Source organism: Chaetodon auriga, chromosome 2, assembly GCF_051107435.1.
Source record: "Chaetodon auriga isolate fChaAug3 chromosome 2, fChaAug3.hap1, whole genome shotgun sequence".
In the NCBI taxonomy this organism is placed as follows: Eukaryota; Metazoa; Chordata; class Actinopteri; order Chaetodontiformes; family Chaetodontidae; genus Chaetodon; species Chaetodon auriga.
In genome coordinates, this window is record NC_135075.1 from 11,948,253 (window position 1) to 11,959,864 (window position 11,612).

The 11,612-nt window shown below is 43.0% G+C and overlaps 1 protein-coding gene across 4 annotated transcripts in view; it reads right to left on the bottom strand.

Moving 5' to 3' along the window:
* The window catches only part of dlgap4b (discs, large (Drosophila) homolog-associated protein 4b), a 102,792-nt gene extending 94,617 nt beyond the window's left edge, over positions 1-8,175 (bottom strand). For all 4 annotated transcript variants that reach the window (XM_076754369.1, XM_076754377.1, XM_076754361.1 and 1 more), the window contains exon 1: positions 7,741-8,175. The gene's annotated coding sequence lies outside the window, so the exon portion shown is untranslated. The remainder of the gene's footprint in view (positions 1-7,740) is intronic.
* Between the last annotated feature and the right edge of the window lie 3,437 nt (positions 8,176-11,612).

Consider the following 11,612-nt stretch of genomic DNA (forward strand, 5'->3'; position numbering starts at 1 on the left):
ATATTAACACATACCTAGTAGTTTTTTTTGGTATCACGGTTCCAAGTGAGTTGAGCCGATACTAAAAGGTGCAGTGAAAATACTGCAGGCCGCTGACTGTTTAGAGAGAATCGTCTCTTGCACGGCACAGCAGTCTTTTGTCTCGCTGCCTTCAGCCTTTTCTGAAACAAAGTTTGCCTCCTTGCTGTGACAAACAGCGACATACAGAGAATCAAGAGCAGCATCCCTCCATATCCTCCATTGTTCTGGTGTTTGTGTCGCACTGAAGATGAAGTCACAACAGTTTCACAGCCTCGCAATGACGATCAGTCGCTTATGCTGAGCGGGTACAATCTTCGGTGGCGGGTTTCTCCACGAATTTATTTTACATTGTGAATTTTAAGGGAACTACTATAATAAACTGTGAAAAAAGTGCAAGCCGGTGAACACCGACAATGTCTATAATACCAGTTCTCCACCTGCATTGCACAGTAAACACAGATGGCGTTATAATGTACTATTCACAGACAGTATGTGAATCTATTTATCTCAATACAATGTGTGCGTGTGCGTGTGCGTGTGTGTGTGTGTGTGTGTGTGTGTGAAAGCGACAGGGAGAGTTGATTACCAAGGCATTGTGAGTGGATTTAACAAGTAAATTGAACACAGAGGTGGGTCTCCTCTCTGTGTGTTCTTGTGTCCTCTAATTTCATTTTTTCCCTCGGTTCTCGACTGGGGGCCTTGCATCTCAATGAGGCTCTATCCAGCTGGGAAGTGGTCTCACCACTAATAAAGAACAATTCTCTCACGCTATGAGGAAACTGGTGGGAGAGGAGGGGGGCAGCAGTGGCAAATGTTATCAGGGAGAGTGTGTGTAGTGGTGTTCTTTAAAGGATGAAGGAGTGTTAGTGTTTCCATAATAAGCTATGTTCTCACACCGCTGACTAACACACTTAAATGCACACATGTACTATTCACACTGAAACGAATAAATAAATGAAAATCTTATAGTGTGCTGTAACTGAGGATAATAACATTCTACATAAAGCACAATTCCTCAATGAAGAATCTTCTTCAAAATAAATTATTATAGATCTTTTGTTGGGATAAAATATTCTGACTTTTGTAACCTAAGTATGATGTGGAGGTTAAAGGCCACATGTGTGAGCTAAATATGCTCATGTTATTTATGCTAATGTCATTTATGCTGTAATAAGGTAATTAGGTTTACGTATATTATGTGTATATGTGTGTATGTGTATTTGTAAAATGCACTTGAGTCAAAAGCTGCGTGCATAGGGCTAGTTGAGCTAGCACTAGTGCTTGATCACCTGATCACCCTTTTACAGTATATGTAAGATTAGCACAGTTAGCAATGCTAGTGAAATAGTAGCCCACAGCTGCCTCTGGATGGTCCCCTTGCCTTGTGCGTTGCAGAGGCCCCTCCCTGGACGGTATCCTTTCTTGGCCGCTGGGAGCACTAACTTCCTGCAGTCTCGTCATCACTGTGAGGTTGCTAAGCAACCAGCATAGATTCCAAAAAGCCTCTGTGCAGTCAAAAAGCAGTCCGGCACGTAACCCCTCGAAAAAACACAACTTTTTGGCTTTTGTCCAAATAAACAAGACATGATGTGTTAACTAGTGAGCAGCGGAAACAGATTCACTCACTCCTGATAAAGCTGAACTGCAATCAACCATGGCACCTAACAGTCATCAACAAACACAAATTTGTATTATAATCTGAATGACTGAGGGTAAACCTAAAACAGAGGCTTATATCCAGCATCCAGCTCTCCGTAATCTCTGCTATGGGCCTGATCGGGACCTTTTCTCTGTGCCGGGCTCTCAGGTCTATGCTCCCACCATTAAGACTGAGCAGCTGACAGCTTGACCTCTCCTCACCGAGACACATCTTTTGACTGTGGTCGTTCTCTTACCATTACTTTTAGCAATGGGCCTGTGCCTGCCAGAGACAGGGGGCTAGTTGCTGAGGCTATCATTCATAGCAGAGAGGAGGAAAGGATTAAGGCCACTGAGAAAGAGCAGGAGAGAGAGGGGTTTGCATCTTAATGCAGGCCCGAGTGTGGAACAGCCTTGTTATGAGGAGGCTCGGCGGAGAAGGAGGAAGATGCAGCGGCTGGGTGGGTTGCTAGGTGGCGGCTGGTGGGAGGTGGGGGGAGCAGGATTAGGATGAGGAAAAAGAGGCAGATGCAGGAAAGAATTTGAGACAAAAATTAGTAGAAGAAGAGTAGAAGAAAGTAAGAAACAACAGATGCACAAAAAGACACAAGAACAGCTGATTCTGAAGCTGCCAGCACTGTAAACAAGACATTGTTAGATGTAACGTACGTTTAATCAATTCAAATTCAAACATTGCCGTATTGTTGTGGCACCAAGATAGAGTTGTTTTTGTTCCAATACAACTTGTGTCTTTTAATTCTGTCATCTTTTTTTACTCTCAAAATGAGAGTGTAAAGCCTTTATTGTGGAAGTTGGAGCAAATGGTGTGAATTCACGACGATTGATGATTTGCACAAACACATGAACACATTTGACATCTACGATTCATCAGTCAGTGCCTCAAGAACACAGATTAACATTAAGTGGAACATGGAATTTTTTTACTTTTTTTGGGGGGGGCATTTGAGAGGGCAGAGGCAGACGAAATGGAGGGAGAGAAAGACGGGATAAGACAACGACAAAGTCTGTGGCCGGAGTATCGTGGTGTGTGCTGTAACCATCTATTGGTGCATCTGAGGAATCTGTTTTTTATTTGTTTTTTAATATCTGATAAAACACATCGTCAGAGCTCAATAGTCGAAACAACATAAAACAAAAGCAGCAGAGTGTCTGCAGTCTTTCAGTCGATGAAAGCTGAGGCAGACAGCAATATGCCCAAACACACGAGTTTGGTTTCAAACAGACTCTCTTCAACATTTGGCTGATGGGACGAGGAAATAATTTCACTCACACTTCAAAGGACTTCTGCATTACAATCGGACACAATCCACAGCTCATACAGACACACACAAACACAGACCTACTGTATCATGGACGCATCATAACAGCATCACACACTCCACTGGCCTCCCTCAGTCGTGGCTGTTTGCTCTCACACTCTGTTAGGTTACGGTCAATTAATCACCTCAAAGAAAACGAATCTTCTCTTAAACACCGCTGCTGAAACAGAAAAACTGAAAAATGATTTTGCACATGGGGATTTAATCCAAATATGTACTAAACAAAAACTTGCTGAATATTTGTTACTATACATTTGGACTGTATGTTTCCATTGAGTTATTTTTTTATGTTATGGAACACACACACACACACACACACACACACACACACACACACACACACACACACACACACACACACACACACACGCCACACTTTGTCCTGTAGCTGGCACTAAAATGAAAACCTCAGAATCACTTTCATTTCTCTCAGGTATGCCTTTGTTGATCTTCGCCAGGTGCTTCCAGAACTTCATACAGTCGTGATTTGTGGAAAAAAGCATAATCATCCTTGAGGTTCCACAGACTTTAAGCTCTGCAGAATAGAAAATGCGAAGAGCCACTGTGTGAAGAATCGTTTTAGCGGATGCTTATTTGAATGCATGACATGCATTTCGAAGAGGCAGCAGATAAACATTTGACAACAGAGTGCAAACTTTGAACAAAATGTGTCTTTTCTCCACGTCTGATCAGGGTCCTTGTACCCTGTTGTATCACCTGACATGTTCATGTATAGATTGGCTTTAGAGCAGTATGACTGACGATGGCTGACGGTGTGTACAGTGTGTTTAGCTTTGACACCAGAGGCTGTAGTTTCTATACTGCCTCAAACCAACAGTCAAATGTCAATACTGTAGCAGTCTAAATGTTTGAGTTGCCTGAGCTTAAACATATTTGCTATGCACAGTGTAGGAATAATCAATAGAAAAAACTAAATGTTCAAAAACATGTATCACTAATCCACAAAATTGTGGAATCTGTCCATTTGACAAGTGGGTTGTAATTCCTCCTTAAATCCTTGACTTCTAGGTGCACAAAAGAGATTTTTTCTAGTGTTTCCTAACGTCACACCAATCATAGCAACACATCATGTTGTGTACAGAATTACAACAGCCTCAGTGGTAAAGCTACCCCTTGCCAGCCTGAACCTGTGCCAAGCCTAGTATCCCAGCACAGCACGGCTAGCATGCCTATTAGCTGCAGGGCAGGTGAAAAGAGGGTTTGGCACCCACTCTTAAGCCTGCCGCCTGCAGGGAAGTGAGACGTGAGGTTTAATTACAGTGGGTAGTCTTAGGTTTTGGACACATAGAAGAGGCTTTCATTGATGTCAAAAGTGTCTTACGTCACGTCAGCTATATGCCCACGACACTGCTTTGATTTGGGGGGGGGGGGGGTCTGGCGAGGCAGGGGGGACACACAGCGTCTTTCCAAATCTTTGGTTTTAACTAAAGACAGAATCAGCTGGTTTGTGCTTATGAGAGCTGAAATGTGAATGTGTGACAGGTGAGAGAAAAGCAAGCAAAACGAGGTGTGGTGGTGACACTGACTTGATCGTTTTCTGACACTATGCACTGCTTTGTTTTACTCAGTCACGAGCAGATGAGTGTGAATTGTGCCACAGCTTAATTTGAATGAAAACACGGCGTTCATTCAGCTCCATTATGCTTCATGGCAATCACTGCGGATCCCTAAACAAATTACTGATAGGGACTTTGAGCTTTTGTTTAGCATAATCCAGTTTAATGACAATATTCTTGTTGATTTCCTTGCATCTCAACTAGCTTTTAATAAGGAAAATGCGCTTGTTTTTCCAATGTACAATGGAATGGAAAACAATTCCTGGGCAACAATGAGCAAAAGAGGGTACTGTGTGACATTTTAACTGTGTAAATTATTCAGTTTTGACATTGCTGGTTCTACCTGTGAACTGCTATGGAAGGTAAATAGACAAATGTGATGTCTTTTTTTGCTCTCATATCAAAACAGGTACACACTCTTTATCCAATACAGCCAGTAACAGTGCTTAAATAGGCGCAAAGATGTGATCTATTTCTAAGAAGCTTTATTGAGAACAAGTGGAAAAAGGACACAGAGATATGAAAGATTTGGTTTCTTCTGCAGACACGGTTTCCAGCTGGGGGAATGACGACATCTTATCTCTCAAGCGAGGCCGTTTAAATATAGACTTCTGCTACTGTTTCTGCAGCTTCGGAGTTGATACATGATCACAGACTTCCTTTTATGTTTGCAGCACCACCAACTTTTTGCCTTTAACCTTTCCTAAAAGACGTCAACGTTACAACTCATATTTACTGCAGCAACATTAAAGCATCCAATTAAATATTAATTATGACTGAGCCCACACACCAAAAAGTCAGAGCATCCTGGCGAACGTTCCCATTTCCCCCCATATTGCCTCCATGCCTTCATTGATGCAATATGGTGTAATCTAGCCTCCCTGACTGAGCAGTGGAATACACACCTCCGACTCTGCAGATATTTAATACAGGAATGCTCCATACATTATAAATGGTCCTCTACAATATACCATCCCTCTAAAACGGAACCACTGCGCAAATAGAGAAAATAAAGATGACCTGCCCTTGGAACACAGCTGGGGTTTGAGAGCTCTCTCCTGATGCCTTTTCTTCCTGCCCATACAATCAGTCACATGATGACATTTGTAAAAGACTTAAACAACCAGATAAGAGGTCATTATGTACACGAGCAAACTCAAGAGGAAGTTCAGAAACGTCAACAAATCAACCAAGAAAACAGACACTTAAAATGAAATTGTACCACAAGATGATGCATATGAGAGCTGAGTGCAAAGATCACAGATTTTATGAAATAATATCCAACATGGCTGTGAGCTGGTGTGCCTGTCTTTGAGCGTGCGTGTGTGTGCATGTGCGTGTGTGTGCATGGGTGACGGAGACAAGCAGAGAGGGCAGAGTGCCGCTGAGAGTGATGAGATGCGATGAGACACAGTTTGAGTGAGTGCATACTAGCAGGAGGGAGAGAGAGGTAGAGTGTGTGAAAGTGGACGAGAGAGCGAGAGAACGAGAGAGGGAAGATGGACGTAAATGGCTATGAGTTAGCATGGCCTACTAGCTTTTTTCTGTCTTTTTTTTTTTTTTTTTTTTTGCGGTTGAAGCAAATTGAGGCCACTAACGCAGCAGTTAGGCTGCTTTTCAGGTCACTCAAAAAGCTGTGCTAAAAGGGTAGCTAGACCTAAATCCATTGTTAATTTGATGGAATGAAAGACACTGCAACCTACTAAAGGATCTGAGCATGTTGTAGTACATCAAGCGATTACAACTTCAATACAGTAGAGTCAATTTGATTAAACTGTTGGGAAAAAATACTATTGATTTATCTAGATTAGTATCCAAGGCTGAGCCCAGCTGGATCTGCTTCCTGTCAAGTGCCACAGATAGCCACATACTTATCATTCTTACCACTCAGTTTATGTTTATCACAGATAATTTTTTCTGATAGTATCTTCTCTGTGCTCAGTACTGTGAGCTGGACCTGCTCCGCCATGCTGACTGGACAGAGCCGCGTGATTCATTTGAGTTTGTAGAGTAACTGACCTTGTAAATATGGGAATGGGAGTCGAAGCTAAATCATCATCTCTGAAAGCAGGCTAAATGTTAGGATGCCCCAGTGGCCACATGGCAGCCATTTCTCACTTTTTTTTTTTATCACTTGAAAGACCCTCAGATTTATCATTATTTGCAAAAACTAATCTTCCACCAAATATATTTCTTGTCATCCTCCATAAAACATATGACAGATCTGGTTGTCGCAGTTCTCTCCGCAACAAACCAATTGGATTCATTACTCTTACAAGTGTCTCTGCTGGAGTGTTTTTAGCCAATAAAATGATGCCTCTTGATGCTGAAGAGAGACAGACATAACAAGTCTCTCCAGTTTCCCCAGGGCCATCTGATACTGTGATGGAGAGCAAGCTCCTTGTTATCAAGTCTTACAGATGCAACTTCTGCTGTGCAATGGGTGAAATATGGCTTTAAAACACATGAAACTTAAAGGACGTCTCTTATAATGTATTAGACAACATAATAAGATTACTTCTAAGAAATACACATATCATCTCTGTAAGTGCCAACAGTAATGGAGTGATTTTTCTTACTGGGGCTCAATAGCTTTTAACCTGATACCTGGACTGCTCTCTCATCCTAAATGCTCTTTCATTTACACGCACACGCACGGAAGTGATCCTGTAGTCTGTGATAAACACGTTATTAATCCAATCTGATAAGTCACGGTGTCACCCGGCCAATACCAAGCCAAGACTCCAAACCTCCATTACGCATAGCTTTACCTGTCAGAAATAATAGCGCCGAGGGAAAGCGCGGTGCACGAGCTGAATGGTTTCAGACACACATCACAACATCACACGGACAGATCGCCCACTGTTGTGTTGTTTAAGCACACAGACACCGTGAGAGTGCCTGTGAAAGATTTCCAAGAAACAGCCTGTGGCCTGCATGTCTTTTTAAACCCGCAAAGGCGCAGTGGAAACACCGAAATCCAAAACAGCGCTGGAATCAGCATGAGTCACCTTCCCACCCACTTTGGACGAAATGTTCACTCCTGTCTCACACATTTTACTTAACATGTAGAACACACAGAGTCAGTGGGCGAAGGGTGGGCTGCGAGACACAAACACCGAGCAGCAATTCAACAGTTTTGGTTTCTGTGGAGCCGTTTTTACCTTCAGGTGAGAGCGCCTCCGAAAAACTGGAGAAGACGACTTGGAGGATTTATCCGTGTTTTGTCCGTAACTTCCCGAGCAGGGCATCTGTTTACGAAGACGTGTTGATAGAGAGGGAGAAGAAGAAGAAGAAGAAGAAGAAGAAAAAGAAGAGGAAGAAGACACCAGCAAGCGTCACGGTGATAACTGCAGCGGCGGCGTTTTCCGTTGAAAAACCGGCATCTGCCACCTTATTTGTCCGGTGAGTTTGTTTGTCTCCGGCGGGGAGAAAAGCACGAGCCCCGGTCCACAGCGGTCTCCATTACCGAGCTTTATATTCACCTCAACGTTCAGAGGCGACAGACAGTCACACCACCGACAGGCAAGACAGATAGCCAGGTGGAGAGACAGAGAGGAGCACTGCCTCTGTCTGTCAGGCGAGCCGGGATAGATACTGAGATACTGCTGCAACCAACCAACAAACTCCAGAGAGAGAGAGAGAGAGAGAGAGAGAGGAGGGAGAGAGAGAGAGACAGAGAGAGAGAGAGAGAGAGAGAGAGAGAGAGAGAGAGAGAGAGAGAGAGAAAGGAGGGAGAGAGAGAGAGAGAGAGAGAGAGAGGAGGGAGAGAGAGACAGAGAGAGGGGAGGGAGGGGGAGGGGGGAGAGAGAGTCTATAAATAGTATATTAAATATATTTGGTATATTCATAACCTGTCTTCATATTCATATGTATTTGGATCTGCTTGTTTGGCCCACATACAACACATTATTTGCAAGTTACAGCTTGCATTAACTGACCATTTTGTGTTTTAAACATTTGGTTGTACTTTGTCTGCTGTTTGAGGAAGCCATTGGCTTCCATTCATTCCCGTTTGATATGAAAACTTGTTAGCAAACTCGGGAAACTTGATCGAGTTGTCTATTCCATGACAGGAAACATCAAGTCTGCATTAAAGGTATCTCTAGCGATTTAGTCTTGCACTTTCATGAAATCGGGGGACTCACAAGAGACAGATAAAAACAAACAAACAGTCGAGTCGATGCAGCAGAGGCCAAGATATACTGACTTATACTAGCTCGAGTGAGTCAAGCTCCATGACTCCACACCCAAACCTCACAGTTTATGACACAGGCTTTCTGTTATGACATTTTTGTCTCCAAGCTCAAGCTGCAATAACCCTGATGACATCATCAGGGTCATTTTGTCAGACTTGCCCACACTCCTCCAATGCCACAAATGACATTGTGAAGCTTTTTTTTCCCACAATCTGAGCAGTACTCCTCATGACAAATAAACTGACCTTTATGTGTAAAATCAGTGGAGTGGCCCTTTAAAGGGCCAGTCTGTGGGATTTAGTGGCATCTAGTGGTACTCATGGTTTCTACTGTAGAAACATGGGGGACTCCAAGGAAGGGGACCTGGTCTGTCTTAAGCTATAATGAGCTCATTCCAAGGAGACAAAAGCAAGTAAGCTAGTTTCAAGAGACTGCTAATAGAGTACTGAGTAAAAAAAGAATGGAAACCAATGGCTGCCTGAACTGTAGGAAACATCCATGAAAATATATAAAGCATGCATTCAAAAATATTCGGCAAAGACGCATGAGTGAAGGAGGTAAAACAACAAAGAGTACAGAGTATCTGTACAAAAATTGTCTTAACCCTTAGCCCGACATCATGGGTACATCACTTTGGCAAACATAAGCTTATTTCCTTCAAAGCCAGTAAGTAATACATGGGGTGAAATGAACTGAGAGAAAAGAGAGAGAGAGAGAGAGAGAGAGAAATATACATATATTCAGTCTATTTTTTCTGCGAGACGTGGTGATTGTTGTCTCACATTAACGGAAGCAGGCAGCCAAACTGAATACAAAACATCACTGTAGATCTTCCCATCTGTTCTTATTAGACAGATCTTTCTGTGCCGGCAATGTAATTCATTCTGTCATCCTCTGCTTTAGCACTGTGTGGAGTCTGTGTGGCATGCCAGTAAGGCACAGACTGAGGTGAAGTGAAAGAGAGTGAAAGACTGGGAGACATGAAATGGATTCAGGACCACGGACAGCTCACTGTGTATCCTAACTAGGCCAAACACTTTGCTCTTGTTCCTGCTGCCACCTCTTTTCTCGTGTCAGTCAATCTAAATTCAGCTCGGAACAGACTAAAGATACGCTGACATTCGTGTCGTTGTACTATAACAACATTATCACATCCGCAAACGATGAAGAGAGAATGTGCAGGAAACAAGCACCGCTGTCTAGACACTGAAAAAGACATGAAGTGTGGGGAGACATCAAAGAAGATTTAGTCAAGCTAATGCAGCGGGACACTCACAGGGTTATTGCTTTATTATAGGCCAGCTTCCACCTGTCACATTTGATTGCTCTCATCCCTGGGAGGTGAGGGCCAAGGAGAAAATACAAGTATTTCTTAAAAGGTCGACATTTACCTTGATGTACTATACAGCTGGGAACACACGAGAGCTCCCCCTCTCACGCACACTCGCACACACTGGGAGTGAGAATAACCCCATTCATAATTCTTATTAGCGCTGCGACTGCTCAGTGCTCTCAGTGACCAGTTTTGTACCTGGTGCCAAAGATGGCGATTTGAAGTTGGAGCATATAGAAATCAGAGTTTGAATCTGAATTCATTGGCACCAGTTTGAACTGATCTAAGACTTAATAATCCAAAGTTTGCTCCGCAGTAATATAATCATTAGTGGGTTAGAAGACTGTCAGTGCAGTGGTACAGTGAGGATCTATACCAAAGCATCTCTCTCTCTTTCAATCAATACATTTGTGCGTACTACAGTAACCACTTTTCTCCAAGGCAGGGCGAGTTCTTGCTTGTTGATCACTCTTCCATCAGACTGCCCTTCAAGCACTTTGAAGCAAAAAACATTTTAAATTGAGCTGGTAATGAAGTGACTCCTCAGTTACCGTTCACTTGACACTTTATCCAGGAGAGAGACGAAGATCTCAGAGGACGGTGCTGCTGAAAGACATGCTTTGTGACTTGGCATTTTGTGTTGCACTGCTGTCTTCTACAACGCAGAAGAGTAGCTGAAAGGCAGCACAGGAGAAAGTCTGATTTTAAAAGCCCTCAAGGTCCTGACTTGAACCCACAATGCATGGCAGGCACCTTGGCATGTATTCTGATCATGTCTGCTGCAGCATGAACCTTGCAGATAAGCCCAACTCATGTGCATTTGAATCAGAGCGGCTTCCCACTGCTCTCTCCCTCTCTAAGCATGTCTTTCAGCAGCATCTGTGCTGTGTGAGAAGGGAATATGAAGGAGGATTACCTGCTTAATTAGAAGAGGAAGTGCGTTTTGTGTGTGTGTGTGTGTGTGTGTGTGTGTGTGAGAGAGGAACATTATGTGCACAGCACACATGAGGGAGAGTGTAATCACAAGTAATCAAACACCTTAATAGGCATCTATTTGAGCCTCCCCACAGCATTTGCTTTACAATGTAGTGAGTAATTGTGTTGTCTATTACACGGCATAACCACATATATTAAAAAAAAACATTAATTTACATTTTAGCTAATTCAACGTAATTGCCAAAGCAAGAATGTATTTGTATTCCAGATCAGTGCTTGAGTTCAATATGCATTTGTTTGCTGTTCATTAATGGATTGACATGAGGGGCAGAGAATGACTGTAGCAGAGCAGTAAGTCATGTGACTGTCCAGCTGATAGACAGATGGTCTCTCTCTCTCTCTCTCTGTCTCTCGTACACACACACACACACACACACACACACACACACACACACACACACACACACAGAATCAAAGCTGTCTAATGCCCTTGCTTCCTCTTAGGAGAAGATAAAGTTTCACACAAACAGGAGATTACTGGTTAAAACTGCATGTCAGAATTAGTAGC